General features: G+C 49.7%; 1 protein-coding gene across 7 annotated transcripts in view; it reads left to right on the forward strand.

The window, feature by feature from the left end:
- Positions 1–21,203, forward strand: part of Large1 (LARGE xylosyl- and glucuronyltransferase 1) — a 507,191-nt gene that overhangs the window by 85,140 nt on the left and 400,848 nt on the right. Inside the window, exon 1 of one of the 7 annotated variants that reach the window (XM_078052860.1) lies at positions 4,828–4,849. The exons of the other annotated variants lie outside the window; for them this stretch is intronic. The gene's annotated coding sequence lies outside the window, so the exon portion shown is untranslated. Of the gene's footprint in view, positions 1–4,827; positions 4,850–21,203 lie in introns of those variants that run through there. 7 annotated transcript variants of the gene reach the window in all.

Below are 21,203 nucleotides of genomic sequence, written 5' to 3' on the forward strand. Positions count from 1 at the left end.
AAATGTGCATGTCAGAGCTCACTTTTCACTACACCTCTGGAAAGTTTCAACACTCATGAGCGCGATGGACAAGGAAAATGAATAAATAAGAGGAGAGGCGATGGACTGAAGTCTGCCCGAATGATCCTGCACTTTAAAAGGGTATGTGAGAGAGAAGGGAAGTGACAGACAGCAGAGCCCCAATGACCTGTGAGTTCCCTGTGAGTGACTTCTGTTTTAGGGATCCAAAGCCCTCCTGCTCCTTTTACTAAAATGCTGAGTTTTACCTCAGTGTGAGGCCACTCCCCCGATCTCATGATTCATGTAATAAACAGAGTCCACATTTTTCCTAGGGATCCTGGTGAATTATGAAACCCCGATGCTGGTGTGGTGTCTGCCACACACACAGTGTGGCTCCACCTTTTCCGAGGCTGCAACCGTGGTGCGTGGGCCCTTGGGAGCTGCAGAGGGGAGGACATCATGGCTGCTGCCTCCCGCTGGCTAGAACAGTCACAGGGCTGTCCTCACTGCATGGAGGCTGGGTGTCGTCTTGCCCAGCACCCAGGGGTAGGGACCAGCTTGCCCTCTATAAACAACTTGGTGTCCAGGGGAAGAAAGTGAGTTCAGCAACGAATACACTTCCTTAAGGCTACGGGGATTACACGTGGGGTAGACAAGACCCACATTCAGGCCGTTCTTTCCCCTGTGGGTCCTGTGCTGGTGTGGGTGGGGAGGTGTGGACTTAAGGAAGTGGATTTGATGCAAGTAGGTAATTACTTCAGGTAATTAAGTAGTTAAAAGGGGTGTTTGAGTGCAAGATAACTGACGTGGACTCTTAGGTGATGGGAAGGGTTAGGGTTAGGGTCAGGGTTGGTGCTGGAAGGCTTGGCGGCAGGGCCCTGGAAGACCAGGGACTTGGCAGGCCGGAGGTGTGGGTGAGTGGTGCTGGACGGAGGTCAGGTGGAAGTGGGGGGACGCCTGAGATCTGCTGGGGGATGGCGAGGTGCCGTTTGTGGCGGAGTGTGCAGTTCACAGTCACTCAGGGCGTTCATTCACGGACTTGGAAAGCCCCATCTTCGAGCCCTGCCTTCATTGTGGAATATCACACTGATGGACAGCTTCGCCCTCCCCTGGCCCTGGGAAGAGGTGAGGTGACGGGTGACCAAGGCATGGGCAGAATTTGGCTGTCATGGTCAGTGCTCTCAGATTACAGAGAGCGCAGGAGTCCTGGTGAACTTGGAGGTGCTTGGCTGCGGGGGGTCATGCCGCGGGGGAAATCTTCTGGCCCCTTCTCTTCAGTTGGGTGGGCTTTCTGGTTGTTTTTGAGCATAGGGATGAACCAGAATCAGGCTCCCAGTGAGTATTTATTGAGCACATACCATGTGCCCAAGTAATTAGAGCCCTGGTCCTGGGATGGTGGCGTGCAACAGGAGTGAGGTGTGACCTGCAGCCTGAGCCACAGCCTAGATGTGGAGGCACTCATGGGGCCTGTGCCACTCGGGGGTGGGGTGGGGTGGGGACACAGTGCACTGAGTTCCCACAGGGAGGGAGACCTGGACTCTCATCCTGCTGAGACCTGTGGTCCTTGGGCTGGTCCTGGAGCCCCTGATCCTTGGGTGTCTCATCTGTTCAAAACTCCACACGAGGCACAGGCCAGGGTGCTTTGTTCTCATTGTTTAGTGTGTATTTGCTGTGTCCCATCTGTTGGGGTCCATGGGGCACGAAGGGAAGGACACAGAGCCACTGCCCTGAGGAAGGGGGCGGAAGAGGGGAGAGGCGGGCTTCCCACGCTGCCGCACCTCCCGTGTGCCAGGGGTGTGCTGGTGCGCAGCCCGCCTGCCCGCATGTCAGCCCGAGCGGACCCTGGCCTCTCCTCTCCTTTATCAACTCAGAAGGTGTTTATTGCAGCCCCATTCATCAGGCTCTGGGGAGGCAACAGTGAGTTGGCAGGATCCCTGTCCCCGGGGACTGTGCTTCTCCTTGGAGCGACAGAGTATAAAAAGTAAGCGAATACGATGATTCCGGCGGTGGAGAACTCCTGGGAGACCAGCTGCCTGGCAAGGTCGGAGTCCTGTGGAGGGTACAGGAGCCACCAAGTGCCTGGGGACCAGCACCTGGTAATACAAGGCGGAGATGAGAGCCCTCTCCTTTTCCATTAGCTGAGAAGCTCAGGCACAGAACTTGTGTCCAGAGCACTTGATTTTGGAGCTGGGGTCTCTGCTGGGGGGCTTTTCTGCAAAGACCCGTCTTCGACTGAGCGGAGCGGCCTTCAGCGCCACGCTGCCCTGCTCTTGCTCCCCGCCTCCCTCGCTCTCTCCCTCCTTCAGCTTCTCCATCTGTCGTAAGTGGATAATGATTTTGTCCTACCTTACTGCTGACCCCCTCGATAATATTGACCTAGCGAGGAAGTTGTAAGGCATAACTAATAAAAATGACAGTGAGGCATTTGCCAAGGGAAGGTGTGCTGGTGCATGCTAATACCCGGGGAGCCCAGCTGGGATGCGAGGGCAGATTGATTAGGCAGCTGTTTAGCCAGCGTGATTCTTCTGCCCCCCGCTTGACAGGGCGGCTGGGCCCAGTTCCAGCAGGTCTGTCCTCTGGACTTCCGCTCTGTTCCCTTTCTGTGGTCTCTGCTTATGTGGATTTGGTGACCCCGTGACAATCCAAAAGCCCTTTTGCCTTTTGAATTGGGGTTGGCAGTCAGAGGATTGGTGGGATGTGCACTGAAGTCCTTCTGGTCCAGAGAGAGGAGAGAGATGGTGAGTGACAGGTGCGGCCAGCAGCAGAATCACCTGAGATCGACACCCCAGCATAAGCAGTTCCTTGGCTCCAGTGGAAGGAGGAGCGGGGTGCTCTGGGAGGGTCCATACCTAGTGACACCAGGCCCTCTCCCAGAGATGTCCAATGCCAGGTTCAAGGGTTTGAACTCTGAAGCTCAGCTACTCTTTCCGCCTCTTAGACCTTGGACAGGGTAATTCTTACCTGTCTGTGGTTATAAATTGGGGTGGAAACACTGTCTACCAGTTTGGTCTGTTCAGAACATAAAATGAATTTATATTTGCCAAGGGCTTGGAACAGTATCTGATCTCTAAGTGGAGGCGTCAGTACCCACATCGGCCTTTAGAGGGAGTGCACTTTCCATGGGGCCCAGGTGGGATAAGAGGCTGCAGCCAAGTGTCTGGCTGTGAAGAAACTGGGGTGCCCGGCAGAGGAGAAACTCCAGGGAGCCCCTGAACCTGCAGTGTGTTTATTTGACTAGACACACGCACATGCATGCATGCAATACATAAGCACATATTTACATATGTGTGCACACATACCATCACACGTGTGTGCACGTCACTCACACAGTGTGGCGGCTCTTGGGACAGAGTGTGTTGGGTGAGGTCATGTTGAAGTGAGGAACTTGAGTGATAGAGGGTCTTGGAGGAGGTCGGCTGTCCATCACTCTAGCCTTTCCTGGAGAGCATTCTGGAGCAAGAGAGGATCGAGTTTGAGACAGTGCTGTGTCTTGGAAATGATACTAATTTTGGAGGCCTGGCTTAGACTCTTGGCCCTGACATTGGTCTGTCTGCCTGCTGCAAATGTTTGTGTCCCCCCAAATTCATATGTTAAAATCCTAACCCCCACGTGGTGGTATTGGGGAAGGGTCTTTGGGAGATGCTCAGGTCATGAGGGCAGAGCCATCAGGAATGGGATTAGTACTACCCTTATAAAACAGACCCCGGGGAGCTCTCACCCCCTGCCATCACATGAAGACCGTGGCCGTCTGTGAACCAGGAAGCAGGCCTTCATCAGACATCGAATCTGTTCTTGCTCCTCCCAGCCTTCAGGACTGTGAGCAAGGGATTTCTGTGGTTTATAATTCCCTCCGTTGATGGTTTTTTGTTACAGCATCTCAGATGGACTGAGATAGTATAGAGGTGTCTGTTACGAGGCTGCGGCAGCTCCTGGGCTTGAACCAGACCTGGACACCCAGATGCCCAGAAGGTCCTTTCGCTCCTTATTTCTTCCCCAACAGACCACAGGGGCGCTCGCTGAGCCAGGCCTTGAGCTCCCATTACTTAGACCCATCCTGCTTGTAGGAACAGTGCAGGCATCCAAACACCAGGCCAGCGTTTATGTGCTCATTTAATGAGAAAATTGATTGTAAAAGAGGAAAGTTTGGAGATAATTGGGCTCCAGAGGGTTGCCTGGTTTGGGCAGGTGATGAGCAGTCGGTAATTTCATAAGAAGTACTTATGAGGATCTGCGAATGGCCTCTCCACCGAGTCCCTGATTTGCAGAGCACCCTCCCTCGGCATTCCTCCACCATTGACCTCCCCGGTGCTCTGCAGAAGAGCAAGGCCCGGCGTGGGCATCCGCCTGGGTGTGAACACGCACCCTCCTGTGCTGCCTGGTGCCCCGTCTCCCAGGGAGACTGAGAGTCGGTCTCTTGCTCCAGCTCTGTTTTGAACTTTTCCTTTCTCATGATCCTCCGGTCCTTTCCGTCTGTAGGCCTGGGTGTGAATCCCTGGGCCGGTGACAGAATCGCCTGCACTGTGCGCGCTGAGGTTCCCGAGGACAGGTCTTGGATAAATCCCTGACTTCCAGGGTGGAAGCCACTGTCAAGGCCAGTCCTTCGCCCACTTGTGGTAGAGCAGGCGAAGGCATCACCGGGCATTTTCTCCTATGGCAGATTCTCCCGGCATGAGGAAAGGAACATAATTGGAAAATGGGCGATATCCACCGAGCAATTACTGAGCCTGTTAATGAGGTTTTACGTGGAGGCTTCCAGTGAATTAACGAAAACAATGATTTTGGCGGCCATGTGGAACAGCTGGATGGCGTGATAAGGGAGCGGCCTGCTAGAGCCCTTGGCTTAGACAAGGTGAGGAGGACCCCTGGAAAATCTAGCCCCTGCTGACCCCTTCTTCCTGTCCCCCTGGTGTCTCCCTGCTGTCCTGGAGAAGTTGAATGTGCTCAACTCCGAGACTGACTCCCCCCACAGAGAGCAAGAGGAGCCCGTTTGGCTAAGACAGGGGCTTGTGTCTTCCTTGGACTGTGTCTCATCATGTACCCAGTGGTCAATCATTACGTCTCTTCTTTGGATACTCTCATTAGGGACACAGTGACTTGGGTGGGGGTGGGTAGCGTGTTTTAGAGAAAGCAGCCTATCATTTTGAATCCAAAGGTCTGTGTGTAAATTATGGCCCTGTCATTTTGTACCTGTGTGCTCCTTAGATATGTTATTCACCTGCGGGGTCTACAGTTTCTATCAGCAAACTGTTGAGGATCCAGTGGAGCAGTTACATGGAATTACATCATGCATTTGTTGGATGTATCTTTATGGGTCTCCAGAAAACAGAGATAATACGATCTCCCCTCTGTCTGTCTGTCTGTCTGTCTGTCTGTCTCTGTCTCTCTGTCTCTCTCTCTCTCTCTCTCACACACACACACACACACACGTGCAAGCTTTAAGGAGTTGGCTCATGATTGCAGGGTCTGGCAGGTCTGTGAACTGTAGGACATTTGGCAGACTATAAACTCAGGCATGAGTGAAGGCAGAATTTCCTCTTCAGGAAACGTCTATCTTTGCTCTTAAGCCCTTCAACTGATTGCATGAGGCCTACTAGATTTAGGGTAATCTCCTCCACTTAAAGTCACTTATTATAGATGTGAAAATCTACAAAATGATTTCGCAGCAGCACCTGCACTGGTGTCTCATCCCTAACCAGGGTCTCTAATGACTCGGGTTGGCAGGTTGAACCAGCCACCACAGTCATCACCGTTGCTATTGCTGTGTCAGGGGCCACGTGATGTCTTTGGTCCTGTTGGGCACTGCTGGGAGCACGTCCTTTGCCGGCCTGACATACACCCAGTGTCTTAGCTCTAGGAACAGATGGTTTTGGGGGAGTCCAGGGTGACAGCAGTGTCTTGAGTGATAGAGTCTTTTAGAGCAGGTTGACAGACCATCAGACCTGCCTTTCTCAGAGAACATTCTGGCAAGTGAAAAGATGGACTGAGGTGTGCAAGGGATATTAATTGTGGCGGTCAGACCGACTTGACTTAGGATCTTGGCTCAGCTCGTCTGGCTCCTCTTACCCCTCTTAACCTCAGTGATGCTCTTTCCCCACATTTTCCTTTACATCCAGAAGACAAATACTTATCTTTTAGGCTTGTGGAAGAATGGGCCGATTGAAACCTGCAGTCATTATTTCCCTCCCTCTGTGTTACAAGTGAGTCATTGTCATGTGATGTTGGTTCTGATCTAGGGACTCTCCCATAAGGGTTTGAAGTGGAGGCTCAGAGTCTTGCAGATTGCAAGAGAGTTCTGTGTTGGGACAGGGAAGAGGATGGAGTTCAAGGGCACCTGGGATTTCTTGAGTTCACTGTGAGCATGCATTTCACCCTGAGATCTCAATGAGTAGGAAAGACGGAGTATCTGAAGTGGTGCTTTGCCGTCACCCTGAGTGCTGCTGTGGGACAGAGCAGTGTGTCATTTCCCAGTGTTTTGCCTGAGAATGTCAGGGTTCCTCCTTTCCTTAGGACCAGTGGTCCGTAGGATCCATCTCGTTTGATGTGTCCCATTGTCTGTTGGATAGGGGAAGGGGTTCCAAATGCCAGGGACATGTGTCTTCCCCCAGGATGTTTGCATGAGAAGTGTCTGGCACCCCTGTTCTGTTTCTGGTCCTGGGGTGCTTCCCAGTAGAGATGAACAGAAGAAGCCTCTGATTCTGGCAAATTCCCGGAAACCTCTTTGGCCTGGGCTTGTCAGCCTTACCTGGAGAAACTGCTTGCTTCTTGGAATGGCCCTTCCTCATGCAGTAGCTGTGGGTAATGACACCTCTAAGCTGGTGCTAGAGAAGAGTCCGCCTGTGTGCTCACTTGGTACCACCTAATGGGGGAAACCCAGAAAGCCAGCACAGCCCGTTGCATTCAACAGGGATTATTTGTCTTTTTCGTCTGTCATCTCCTTGAGGAGGCTGTGAGCTCCTTGAAGCACAGATGGCTTTCTTCTCATCGCTGTGCCTCACTGCCTAGCACAGGGCCTGGTACGCTGTCAGGCCGTGGTACGTGTCTGTTGGATGAATGAAGAAACTGTGAAGGAATGTCCTGATCCATGTCGAGCTCTGGCCTGGGCAGCTGGTGAGGCCTGGCTGTGCTTACGGAATGAAATACTCCACACAAGGGAGACTCGGGCATGGGCCAGCACCTCTGGGGATCACCTCAGGAGGTCTGATAGATGGACAAGCTGGCCCGGAGAGCCCCACACCATCTGTGCCTCCAACCTAGCGGATCAGAGATGAATGTGTGATGGAGGGAGGTCTCACCAGTGACTACGTGCCCTGGCTGCAGGGCGCGTCTGGAGGCTCTGGTTTGAATCTGCTTTCCCTGGAGGCTTGAACAGGGAGAAGCAAAACCATGCTGTGGAGATAGGCAGCAGCCAGGGCTTGTGCACAGAAGACACTGCGGGCCAGAGAGCACCTCCACGAAAATAAGACCAAGTGACTGTCACACAGCGTACGCTGGGGTGATGCTGCGTCAGAACCGCAAGTAGGCAGAGGAGACCGGGCCCATTCTCAGTGTGTTCCAGGACTTGGGTGGAACTTGGCCCAGCCTTAACCTCGAGACCCAGCCTCCCGGGGCTTTTGCTCCTGGAGCATTAGTGTCTAGCATTATTTTTCAGTGTCTAGGAGCACATGCTGTTAATGGTTCTCTGTGTTGGCTCTTCCAGTTCAACCTATGAAATTAGTTTCCAAAAGTCTCTTTTAATGACAGTCTTACGTCCTCAAGGTCAAAATTTTACAGTCCTCTTTAGAAATGGGCGGCGGGGTCTCCCTTCTCCTCGCCCCTCTCTTCCTGAAGTCGTCCTGCGGAGCCCCGAGTCCCAGTTAGTCCATTTCCTCCCGATGTCTCCTGCTGGGTTTCCCTTCTCCATCTGTCACAGTTCTGGGCTGGGCTCCCGTCACCCCCGGCCTGGAGGATGGCACTCACTGTTGGCCTGGTCTCCTCCTGGGTGCCTCCTCATCCATCTTTTATGCTGCCAGAATGGTTCTTCTCAAGCTCGAATCTGCTCATGGCCTTCCTGTGTCAGCCTTCTGGATCACTTCTCATTGCCTCTGGAAAAAAAGCCCGAACCACCCACGTGACCTAATAGAGCTGGTCCTGGCTGAGCTCCGGCCTTCCTTCCCAGCCTCCGGCCCCACCTCTATATTCCCAAACACAATTTTTCCACCATCCCCCGAGTCCATCCAACATGTTCCTCCATGTTGCCAAGGTGCAAGGGTTCCTTTGTTCCCTTGGAAGCCCGTTACCTTTTTCCTCATGAATGGTCTTGTGGGTGGAACTGACTCCCGTGGAAATATGAAGAAGAGGTACGGAGCCCGGGCAGCCTTCTCGGGAGCGCGAGGCTATAGGGTGGTGGAGATTCTCTTAGCTGGAGCCATGAGAACCCCACAAGGGAGCCTTGTGGGTTCCCGTCTTTTCTCGCTTTGCTAAATTGTGTTTTATTAATGTGTGTGATTGTCCTGATGCTCAGGCTACTGTGCTAATGACTGATAATTGCCTTAATGAGCTACTTGTAAGAAATACAGTAATACCAGTCAGAATGCAACCAGACCCCGGCGCAGCTGGTGGTCTAATAGCCCTTTCACTGATTTCCGGGGGAGCAGCCTGCAGGATGCCTGCAGTTAACAGAAGGCAGAGCTCACAGTCGCCCACTTCCCGTCAAGGCCAGGTCTACCCATCCCAGCTTGCACGGTCGGCACGCGGAGATCACCGCTGGGGCTAGGGCTGCTGCGGTAACAAGTCGCAGGGACAGTCATAAACGTTCTTTCCCCCATCACAGGCCACCCGTGACCCTTCTCCATCTGGGCTTCACTCAGGGACCTGGGATTGTGAGGCAGCCTCTCTCCAGGGCCATCGCTGGTCACTCTGACAGAGAGAAAGGGACACACATGGCTTCTCCAAGCTCCCCTGCAGCTGCTCAGGCTCTTATTTCATTGGTCAGAATAGGTCACGTGGCCACCACTGGGCAGAGGAGTCCTATGTGATGCTCAGAGCTGGAGAATAGATGTGCATGAGCAGCCGGACGTGGGTGGCCCTGAATCATTTGGTTCTAGGAAGTTAATAGGGAGATGCTGTTGCCTCCATTGGAGGCTCAGGATGTGCTATGGCGAGGCCCTGGGAGTCCCCCAGGCCCCAGTTCAACCCTGACGCTGCTCGCTGGTCAACTCCAGGCTCTTCATCTGCTCCATGGAGACAGCAGTACCCGTCCCCAGGACTGTGGGGCGTTCCATGAGACCGTGGGTTGGAAAGGGTTGTAATTTGTCACAGCGGCTGTTGCTCTGCTTCCCTCCTCCCGCTGTGCCGGGCCTCGTTTAGAGCGAGCCGTGTCCTGTGTGCTGTGTGCAGCCTGTCTCCTGGGTACCTGTGCCCACACACCTGCCCAGTGCGTGAAATGTGGCCAGGGGGGCTATTGATGGGCGACCACCAGACTTCACTTAGTCCTCAACATTTTTATTTCCTGTTACTTTTTAATTGGCAGATGACATTGTGAGTTTTTGTCACGTACAGCAGGATGTTTTGAGGTATCTATTAAACATGGAACGCTTACATCCAGCTAATTAGCAAACACGGTGCTTCTCATACTTGCTTTCCTGGTGAGAGGGCATCACCTTCACTTTCTTTACACTTTTCAAGAATGTCACGTTTCATCAACTGTTGTCACCTTGCTGCACCACAGATCGTTTGAAGTCTATTCGTCCTGTTTAACTGTATTGTGTAAGCCTTTGACTTGCTCCCCACGCTCTGCCCCACCTAGTCACGGAGCCTCTACTGTTCTACTCTGTCTTCGTGATACCAACTTTTTAGATTCCACATTATGAGTGAGATCACATAATATCTGCTTTCTGGGCCAGGCTGATTCCCTTACTGTGCCTTCTGGGTTCTTCCAGGATGTCACAAGTGGCAGGATTTCATTTTTTATGGCTGAGCAGTATTCCATTGTATTTACATACTACATTTTCTTAATTCATTCATCTGCTGGTGGGCCCTTAGGTTGATTCTGTATCTTGGCTGTTGTGCATAGTGCTACAGTAACTATGTGAATGCAGATGTCTTTTCAACATACTGATTTCATTTCCTTTGGATGCATATCCAGTAGTGGGATTATTTATTATTATTATTATTATTATTATTTAATATTTAAGACTGGAACAATGTAAAATATTTTTTCTTTAAAAACAAGTTTATGGCTTTGAATGATCTAAATTTTACTTTAATCTTTGAAAATTTAGCATATAAATGGAGATGTACTGTGAGTATAAAATATGTCTGATCTTGTGTATTTAGAATGAAAAACAGAATGTAAAATATCCCATTAGTTATTTTTATACTAATGTCACGATGAAATGATGATAATTTGATATATTGGGCACTATAAGGCAATTGTACTCTTTTTAAATGTGGGTACAAGAAAATGTAAAATCACACCTGGGTAGCACTGTTTCTCTGGGGCAGTGAGGGTTTAGAAATAGAGCAGGCTCCTGCTTCCCTGGGGTCTCAGCCTGGCTGCCAGCGGTCCAGCTGTCCTCTGTCCATACTTCTAGTCGATGTATGTTCATGGAGTGTGGGTTGGGGCTGTGCGAAGCTCCTGGGGACCAGTGCTGACCACCGTCTCTGAGCTCGCTGCTCGGTGGGGTGTGCAGGTTGACCGTGCCGTCACATGTGTCTGCCGCTTCCGCTGTGGGCCACTTGCAGAGGGACCTGATCTTTTTAATACCCGGGGTGGGTGGGCAGGGCTGGGGAAGGATGCACTGAGATCCGGAATGATGTGGAGGAGTGGACTGGGGGACGCTGTCTGGAATTCAGAGAGGACTCCCGTGGGCAGAAGGAAGAGCCTGTGGAGTTTCTGAAGCTTTGGGGGAAACCACTGGGGAACCTCTCCATCTAGTCCTTTCAAAAGTCACAGTTTGTTTTCACCAGACCATGGAAGATGGTCTCTGGAGAAACACCAGATCTTTCTTCTAAGAAATGGAACCGCAGGGCGCACTTCTGTCCCCCAGGGACCACCATCAACTTCCTCATGCTCGGGGTGTGCAAAGTGAGGTGTGCAAAGTGCCTCAGGGTTTGTAAAGTGTAAATGCCGGCGTGACTGGATGGGCCTGGAGAAGACTCGTCACCTGGATGCTCCCACTCACTGTGCCAGGCTCCTCAGCAGTGGGGGTGCCCACACCTCCCAGCACCTTGGCAAAGATTCATCCCTCTTTTTCCAGATAAGGAGGTGGAGGAACTTCGTAAGGCCTGAACTCAAGGAGAAAACAACCAGAGACACTAACTGGCACCGCCTTAAAGAAGACATACAGGTGTCAAACAAGTGCATTTGTCAAGATTCTCCGCATTGTGTATGTATCATCAGGAAAATGCAAATTAAAACATCCAGACACCGCTGTACACCTGAGGGTAAGGCCGAGACCTGGAGCAATAATGCCAAACACTGGCTCCTGCGTCCCGTGGGACAGCAGAACCACACGGCCACTCTGAGGGCAGTCGCTCAGTTTCTTACAAAGCCAGACATATTCTTATCAGATGATCCAAAATCATGCAGTTCTGTGTTGACCCAGAGGAGCTGAAAATCTACGTCCACACTAAAAGGTGCACATGGATGTTTGTAGCAGCTTTTTCCCGTAGTGGCCCAGATTTGGAAGTAATGAAGAGGCCCGTCAGTAGGTGAGTGCATGCGGATGGTACCTGGAAAAAATGGACTGTTATTCAGTGCTAAAGAGAAATGAGTAATCAGGCCATGAAATGGCACAGAAGGAACTTAAATGCACATTAGCAAGTGACAGAGCCAATCATTCGGAAGATGGTACTTAGAATATTCTAACTATGGTATTCTGGGAAAGGTAACACTTTGGACACAGTGGTTGCCAGAATCAGGGGAGGGAGGGATTAAGCAGAATATAGAGGGTTCTTAGGTCAGTGAAACTACTCTCTCTGATGCTACAGTGATGGACACATGTCACTGTACAATTGTCACAATCAATAGAATGTACATCAAAAATGTACCCTGACGTAGTGGATTTTGTGTGACAATTATGTGTTAATATAGGTTCCCAGTTATAATAAATGTACTACTCTGGTGGGGCACATTGCTAACAGGTGAGTCTATGCATGTGTGGGGACAAGGAGTATATGGAAAATTTATGCACCTTCCCAACATTACTGTGGAGCTAAAATTGGTACAAAGTAAAGTTCACTAAGAAAGAAAGACATGATTACAAAAGCAAATGCTTGTTGAATACTTAATGAAAGTTGAGCCCAGACAAGTTAAGAAACGTACTCAGAGTCACACAGCTTGCAAGATGCAGAGCTGGGATTTGGACTCAGCATTCTGTCTCCAGGGCTATTAATGACTGGCTGCAGTTTTACCTCCTACAGCACCTGCTTATCAAGGTGAAGGAGTTGAAGTCAGCTCTGAGTCTCATTGTGCCCTGTGAGCAGCGTAGCCCGCACCATTAAGAACCTTCTAAGGCATGGACCTGGCTGTGGTGCTGGGCTTCAAAGATAAATAAGCCCTCATCTCGTTTCTGAAGGGCTTATGGCAGGGGAGATGTTACATTACAGGTAATTTTGACATAATGATACAGTCATGTTCCTGGAAAGTGTTCAAGGAGCTATTTGTCCTCTTCCCGTAGGTGATTATGTGAAGAAGTGTTTCTGCCGAAGGTCCTATAAGCTCTGCATCTAGAAAATGTGCCAGGTTCGCTTGGAGGGCTCAGGCTGACCTGGACGTCAGCTCTCAGATTGAACAGGCCTTTGCCTGTCTCCACCCCTCACCGAGCAGCAGACACTCTGCTGAGGTTTTCTGTGTCTGATCCTGCCTCCTCCCCAGTGAAACTTGCATAAGTCGCCTTTTGTTTCTCTTCTCTTTCCTTCTTCTGTAAAATGTATTGCCCTTTTACTCATTCATCTATCCATGCACCCACCCATCCACCCAGTCATCCATCCATCCATATAATTATCCATGTGTCCATGCATGCATCCATCCAACTATCCATCATCACACACCCACCCATCTATTCAGTCATCCATCTATCCATCCATCCATCTATTCATCTATCCTTCACCCATCTATCCATCCATCCATTCACCCCCCAACCCACCTACCTAGTAGTCATCCATCCATCCAACACATGTTTATTTTTATTTACTTTTTTTTTTCAGGAGCTATTTCTAGGCACTAGAATTTTGATGGTGAACAAAACAAATATTTTTTCATCAGCTTTACAGCAAGGGACAGTAAAGGCAGTTAGACTCAGAAGGCCAGATACTATTTGATCCAATTTATAAGATATCCAGGGTGGGTAAATCTATGCAGTGAAGCACAGGTTGGTGAATCCCAGGGGCTGGGAGGAGGGGGGAAGGGCAGAACTGCCGTGATGTCCCACGGGAATGCTGTGCAGGGCGCTGCATTGTTCAGAAGAGTTTATTCCTTGTGAATCTCACCCTAATACACTTCTTAAGTGTTCAGTCCCCTTGTGCAGGACACAGTGCACACCCATCTGGTGACGCTACCAAGAGCAGAGGGGAGGGACATCCTGGACGGGGGACCCAACAGAGGAGGGAGACACTTTGGCTACCAATTTGAGAAGGAATTAGGGACAAGGGCAGAAGCAGGGACACCCATTAGGAAACAAGGTCAGCAGCTCAGCCGGGTGATGCTGGTGGCTTTGGACCCATTGATTGCAGGGGCAGAAGTGGTGGGAGTCACAGAATCCCAGTGTGTTTTTGAGGTAAATCCAGGAGGATTTGCTGACCCGTTGGATGTGGAAATTGACGGGAGGAGAGGGGTTGGAGGGGTCTGGTTTCTCGTCGGAGCCGCTAGACGCGTGTGTGTCTGCGTGGGTGTTCCATTTGCTCTAAAGGGGAGGACTGAGAGAGGAACTCACTTGAGACAGGACATCGGGGTTTGGTTTCAGTCTTATTGAATTAGTGGTGCTCTTTGGACACATCCAAGGGAACCTATTGGGTTGGGAGGTTGGAGGTGAGCCGAGAGTTCTGGAGCAAGACTCGGGTGGAAGATATAGATTGAGGGTTGCCAGCATTTAAATGGCATTTGAGACCATGAGCCTGGATGACATGAGCTCAGCGTTTTGTGCAGGTGGGGAGACGGACCTCGACTGCACTCTGGACTCCGGAGACGGGGCTCCCGGGCTGCACTGGGAAAAGTGGGGGCTGCTTTATTCACTTTGAAAACCAGATTTTAAAACACTTCAGCACAGAGTTGCAGTTTTATTCCCAGGAGAAAATAAAAATAGGTTACTCAAAAGCATAGGTAGGGACCGTGCTTCGTGGGGAGGGGTGCCAGGGGTGTGTGTGGTGTTTGAGCAGTGGTGAGCTAGGCTGTGGGTTCCTGCAGCCCTCTCTTCCAGGGCTTAGATAAGTGTTCCCCAAAGGTCTGTGTGTGAAGGACTTGTTCCCCAGCCTGTGTGCAGGCTGGAAGGTGGCAGAGTCTTTGACAGGTGAGGCCTTGGGGGAGGAAGTTAGGTCATTAAGGGTCATGGTCCTTGAAAGGGACTGTGAGGTTCTTTTTATCTTCCTCTCTCTACTTCCTGCCATTGTGAAATGAGGTGCATGCTCTACAATGAAGTTCCCACTATGTGGTACCTTGCCACAAGCCCCACAGCAGTAGGGCTAATCAAGCATTGACTAAAATCTCCAAAACTGTGAGCCAACATGACCCTTTTCCCCATTTAGGTTGATTATATCAGGTATTTTGTTATAGGAACAGAAAGCTGACTAACACGCAAGCAAGGGACTACAAATTATCTGATATTCAGAAAGTGCCAAATTCATGTTTATGGAATGAATGGATGAATAGAAGCACCCTGTGGGCCTGAAGACCAAGGTAGGAAGAGGCAGTCGTATTACTTTGTTATTGATTCATAGTTTGAATCCAAGAGGCTAATGTCTAGACCCTGTTAGTTCAGATATAGTCCACTCCCAGGGCTTGGAGATTTACCACATTTGTATGGATGGAGGGTTCCCAAGTCAGCTCCTAAAGAGAAATCTAGAACAAGGGCAGCTTTATTGGAATTTGACAGTGACGTCCTACTAGGCTGTTCTGGACTGATTCCCTTTTGGTGTCTCCCCTGTGCAGGAGAGTTAGCAGAGTAAGGCCCATGTGCAAGGTCAGCTGGCTGTCGTCTGGGAGCCTGGAATTTAGGAGGGCTCCCACCATTCCCAGAGCTCATGAGACCGGCTCACTGTGTCTGAACTGTTTAGGCAAATTGTAGGGTTAATACCGAACACCTGCTTTCCTTATGGAAGTCTGTAGCTTTGGTCTAGTTGGGTTAGAAATGCCTACTGACTGGTCCCCCTCAAAACCTGGGCACTGAACTGCTCATGTGACATTTGTCACAGTTCATTGCTAGAGAAAGTAAGCCTGTGTGTGTGACGAATGGGGAGAGGCCTCCTGAAGCTGAGCTGGTTTCCCGTCGACTTCACCCCATGCACCTGTTCCCTTTGCTGATTTTGCTTCCTGTCCTGTCACTGGGGTAAGTCATAGCCGTCAGCACATCTATAGGCGAAGTCTGAGTCCCTAGTGAATCATCAAACCTGGAGCTGAGCACGGGGACTTCTGACACCCCCTTCCCTTTTTGGCTGTGTGCTTTGTTAAACAATCAGTCAGGTCCCCTGTAGACCTGTGAATCCCATTAACATTTACGGGATCGTGAGTATACACAGCACACCTGTAAAACGACCAGAACACCACGAGAGTTTGCCTTAGGAGCTGAGTGATACTACCAACTACTCCCAGGGATGACATTCTCAAAAGCGGGCACTCTGGAAGCTACAGAGATGACCAAGACCCAGACCAGTATAGTCCTGGTTCTAGAGAGAAAATGTGAATTGTAAGGAAACAAAATCCCTAGAACTTTGGGTGAAATGGAGCACCCCACGGTGTCTGTGATATAATAGTAGATGTATGGAAGGGGAGGGTTAGACATCTGTGTCAGAAGTTGAGAGTGACTTTGAGGCATCGGTGGGCCCTGCTCTTCCCTGGCATTTTTGCTTTTCTTTAGATTTTATCCATCTGTGCATCCATCTACCCATCTTCCCATTTACCCCGTCATCCATGTGTCTACCCAGGCCTGCCTAACCCCCCTGGGCATTGCCAGGCAGCTTGTTACATCAATGAGCTTTGATTGTGTGCTAGGAGATGTTCCAGGCTCTGGAGTACTGGGATTAATTGAGGGGGATCCCTTCCCTTCTGGGATGATGGCCTACAGAGAAGCCAAGATATTTAGTTGCAGGTGGAAAACGATATGCGTGCCCTCTGGGTCAAGCAGGGGTGCGAGCTCAACTCATTACCATATGTCCAAGGAAAATTACCCACATACGGGGACCAGGGCAGGGGATGTCCTCGCAGCCTGTCTTAATTTCCACTTAAGTAGAGGAGAGGGAAGAAAGCTTCTTCCTTTGGGAGTTTCCCAAAGGTTAGCTTAAAATATTCTTCTCATTTAGCTTTGTGATGACCCAGAGCTACCATTAGTGGACCGTTGGGGACATAACCACTCCCAAAGGCAAGTGACAATTACCCTCACTCACCTGCCTGTGGTAATCAAAGGAAGACGGCCACCCCGAGAGCTCCCGCACCTTCCACCAGGCCTCAGGACTGCTCCCTGGATGTGACGGCACTGAAGCCCCTCGGGCCTCCCTCCCTCCCAAGCCCTCGCGGCTGTGGAGTTGCCAGCTGACAGAGTCAGGTCATCACTCTTAGTTTTGATTTTACTTGGGGCCATGATTTTTATGGTTTCTGATTTACCTTTTTTTTTTTTCCATAAATTGGGCATGACTCCTGTGAGCCGAGGATTCCTCAGTCTCCTCCCCACCCCCAACCACATCATTCCTTCCCACATTATGCTCCCCAGCCCTCAGCATTTCCAAGGTTAACTGAATGCCAGCCACTTTCCTCTTAGGACTTTCATAAGGTAGTCTGAGCCAAATAAGATAAAATAATAACAGCACCAGACACTCTGTATTAGGCACTGTTTCAGTGCTCTACCTGGTGTGACTCTCTTAATTCTTACAACAACAGGTGCCGTAATTATTTTCCCATTTTATATCTGACACTGAGACAAGGGCATTTCGTAATTTGCCCAAGTACCTCTACTAATCTTGGTGCTTTTTCTAAAGACTGGGATACCAGAAGCACAATTCATAAACAAAACAAAATGGATAAATTGGACTCAATCAAAGTCATTATGTGGCTTTGATTCTGCTAAAAGGATGAAAAGAGAAGCCAGTGGCTGGAGAGAATTATGTAAATCACAAAATGGATGGAAGACTTGTATCTGGGTGTGTAAAAATCTCTCCAAACTCAACAGGAGGAAACCACACAATGCAACTAAAAAACAGGCAAATGACACGTCACCAAAGCCAGCGTGCCGATGGCACAGCAGCAAGTGGAAAGCTCTCAGCCCCACCAGGGAAGTACAGCGTCAACCTGTGAAGAGCTGTGATTGCACCCTTGCAGAACCACTGAAGTAAAAGGCACTGGCAGGAAATACCGAATGCTGGTGAGGACCCAGAGAAAGCTCATCTCTCGTGGGAAGGTGAAAGGGTGAGGCCATTCTGGAAATCTCATGATAATTTCTTGAGAAGCTAAATATATATTTACTATATGATCCAGTGGTCACACTGCTCGGCACTTGTCCTGGAAAAATAAAACCTGTTGACAAAAAAAAAAAAAGTCTTTAGGAGCATTATCCATAATAGCTCAAAATCGGAAGCAACCCAGACATCCTTCAGTGGGTGAATGATGAAACAAAATCACGTCAAGTTCATTGCTTTTCCTCACCAAGTAGTATTCAACTGTCAGGATGTGTGCAGGTGTGGAGATGGGTTTTGAATGGGAGAAACCAATCCCAAAGTTCCATAATGTATGATTTCAGTTATATAATGACAAAATCATGGAGCATAGAAACAGATCTGTACATGCCAATAGAAATAGATCAGTAGATGTTAGTAGAAATAGATCAGTAGATGTTAGTAGAAATAGATCAGTAGATGTTAGTAGAAATAGATCAGTACATGTCAATAGAAGTAGATCTGTAGATGTCAATAGAAGTAGATTAGTAGGTATCATTAGAGGTAAATCAGCAGGTGTCAACAGATCAGTGAGAGACAACAGAGATAGATGAGTAGATGTCAATAGAAGTAGATCATTAGGAGCCAATGGAGATAGATGAGTAGGTGTCATTGAAGTAGATAAGTAGATTATCAATATATATAGATCAGCAAATGTCAGGGGCTCGGGCTAGGGGTGCGTGGAATGGAGTATCATGGAAGTATTTCTTTTTCTACCACCGAGCTTCATCTCCAGCTCCTGCATAGCAGTATTTTTCCTTGGGTGATGGTGTTTACACAGTTCTATAAATGTGATGAAATTTCATAGCATTCTGCAAAGCAGAGGGGAAAAAAACCTCAAGTTCATGCAAAAACTAGTAAACCATGAGTAAAGTCTGTGGTCTGATTCTTGGTCATATGCTGATGTTAATTTTGGGTTCTGAGAATGACCGACACTCGTAAGATGTCACTAGTGGGGAAAACCCAGTGAAGGTACACAGGGCCTCTCTGTATTATTTTTTCAACTTCTTATGAATCTGTAATTATTCCAAGATAAAAATAAATATGAGGTTCAACACACACACACACACACACACACACTCACTCACATACACACACTCACACACGGAGATATCTAGCAGCTGGAGCATTTGATATAATCCTTGCCTGCAAAAGGCTTCTGATTGGACTGATGGGTGTGGCGTCCTCACCTGAAAAGAGCCTGTGTGTCAGCCCCGGCTCTAGGTGTCTTAAGAATGAGATCCAGCAGAAAGCAGCTGGGGAAACTGGGTGATTTTTCCTCCTTACTCCTGGCTAAGTGTCGGGCCACACACACCTGGGAGCACAAATGCTCAGCGAACTCTCGTCCCTGCTGCACATCCCAGCTCCCGGGTGACCCGGAAAGCTCTCTCTTTTCCTTTTCCCTGAACTGAGCATTTCCCTGTCCCAGCACACAGGTCCCAGGCTCTGTGTCTCCAGGCCCCACTTTCACTCACTGCCTTCTGTGTTGCTAACCACTAATCGTCCCTTGTCTGTGTCCTAATAAAACCAGCATCCGCTTTTTTGGTGGTCACTTGTCCAGTCTTCTGTCTCTGTGGTGTGAGGCGGCAGCCCTGACCACTGTGGTGCTGCAGAAATGTTCCTGGAGTGAACAGATGTGAGCAGTGGGCTGCTCTCCTCCTGGGTGCAGCTGGAGTTCCTGTTGGTGGGCTCCATTCCACCCGCGGGACTGCAGCTTCCTGCCTGGTGTGTCTTCTACCACCAAGGACGTAGTGCAAGGAACCAGGAGTGTCACTGGCTCCTCATCCTGGTGTGCATCAAGCTGCTCTCTGTGGTTTCCCTGGAGAATAAGAAAATTCCAGGAACTTGGAGGAATAATACCGGATGAAGGTGGCCCAACCACCCGTGCAGACCAGAAGCCATGATTCCCTGCTGTGGACGGCTGTGGGCCAGGGTTGCTGTTTTTCATTGAATGCAGTAGTGTTGGGTTGGAAGTCGAGATGCCCAACCTCAAGGTTCCTTCCTTAAGCAGAGTGTTTACGAGCACATGTCCCACTTTGGAGCAGTGTGGTGAACCCACGTGGCAAAGTCTGAGGATGGGTGTTGTGGAGTTTGCATTTGTGGCTGCATCTTGGACCCAGTGAAGCAGGCCAGATGCCAGTTTTTCTTGGTACGTCTTCCTGCAGTGCACAAGTAGCTTGGGGTGGTAAGAGTCTGTGACGTCATCCCCTCCAGGTCGGACTGTGGAGAGATGTGTCAAGGTCTAGAGTCCGGTGTGTTGAGCAGCAGTGCCAGCGTGGACCATTCCTGATGCAACAAACCTGTGTGTGCTCCTTGGGAACAGAGAAGAGGAGGGAGATTGTCGTGGACTGAGCATTTTTAGGGCTTGTTCCTTCCATCAATTCTCCTTTCCAACTGTGGGGATGGCTGCAGGATTTCACTGAATTCCTTTTCAAATATACTTTTTTATTACGGCATATGCATGTTCATTTTTAGACATAACTGCAGTGTGTGTGTACGTGTGTATATTGTAACATTATCCTCACATTTCAGACATTGCAAAGTCCTTTTAACATTTATTATATAATTTGTGCAACACTCCTAGGCATTAGGCTTTTGATCCCTCTTTTATAGGTTGACAGAATCAAATGGAATAGGGTGGGGAGGGGTGGGTAGGTCACTTTCCTAGGGTCACAGTTGTAAATGGCAAAATGAGAATAAGATTCAAATCAGTTTAGCTTTGGAGCCATTTTACAAATAAAGGGAGGGGGATCCCAGAATTCAAGAGTCCTGGTATTAATTACAGTAGCTTTGGTTGTGAGGTGTGGGATCCCCAAACTGGCTGCAGCACTTGGGAACATACTGAGCGTTTGCTGTCATTGACTATTGCAGAGGCAGAGCTGGCACAGGTGAGGTTGGCCCTGTGATCCCTTGTCTGCTGGGCTTCCTAGACTTACCCTCTTCCCTGTGCTTCCTGTCCTCCAGCCACCGTCACTGGATGGTGGAACCCCATAACCCTATAATTGGAACCCCTCAGATACTGGGCTTTGATTACGCGGTGGTGTAGGTAAACTGGAACCATCCGTAGAACTTGGGGTGGTAGAACTCCTGAAACCCAGACTTCTGGGTAACTGGGGTCCTCTTGGAAGAGGAGAATGTTTCCATAGATAAGAACAGACGCAATGTCCCTTCACCGAATGCCACTGCAGCAGGGATAGGTGGAGCTGTCGGGGCTTAGTCAGAAGGTGAAGGGGGCCCCAGGATGATGGAGGTACAGGCTGAGGACCATGGAGATGGCCTGGCTGGAGGGGACCCACTTGCTCCTCTTTTCCTCTGCCTGCTTCTTCTGGGTTGGCATTCGATCCGGCCATGACTGGACCATCCACCCCACCTGATGTTCTGGTGTTCTCTGGAGACACCCGCTGTTCTTCAGCATCACCTTTTAGAGGAGCCCAAGTCTTTCCATGTCACCAGACAGTGGGAGTGTCCCCTCCTCCTCCACCTCTGTTTCTGCATTTTCCAGAGTCTTCCACAAGAGGGATTTTGCTATGTTCTTCCTCCAGTTTCCTTTATTGTGTCTTTTGGCATGATGATTTTATTTGAAAAAT

This window comes from Ictidomys tridecemlineatus, chromosome 6 (genome assembly GCF_052094955.1).
Source record: "Ictidomys tridecemlineatus isolate mIctTri1 chromosome 6, mIctTri1.hap1, whole genome shotgun sequence".
NCBI lineage: Eukaryota > Metazoa > Chordata > Mammalia > Rodentia > Sciuridae > Ictidomys > Ictidomys tridecemlineatus.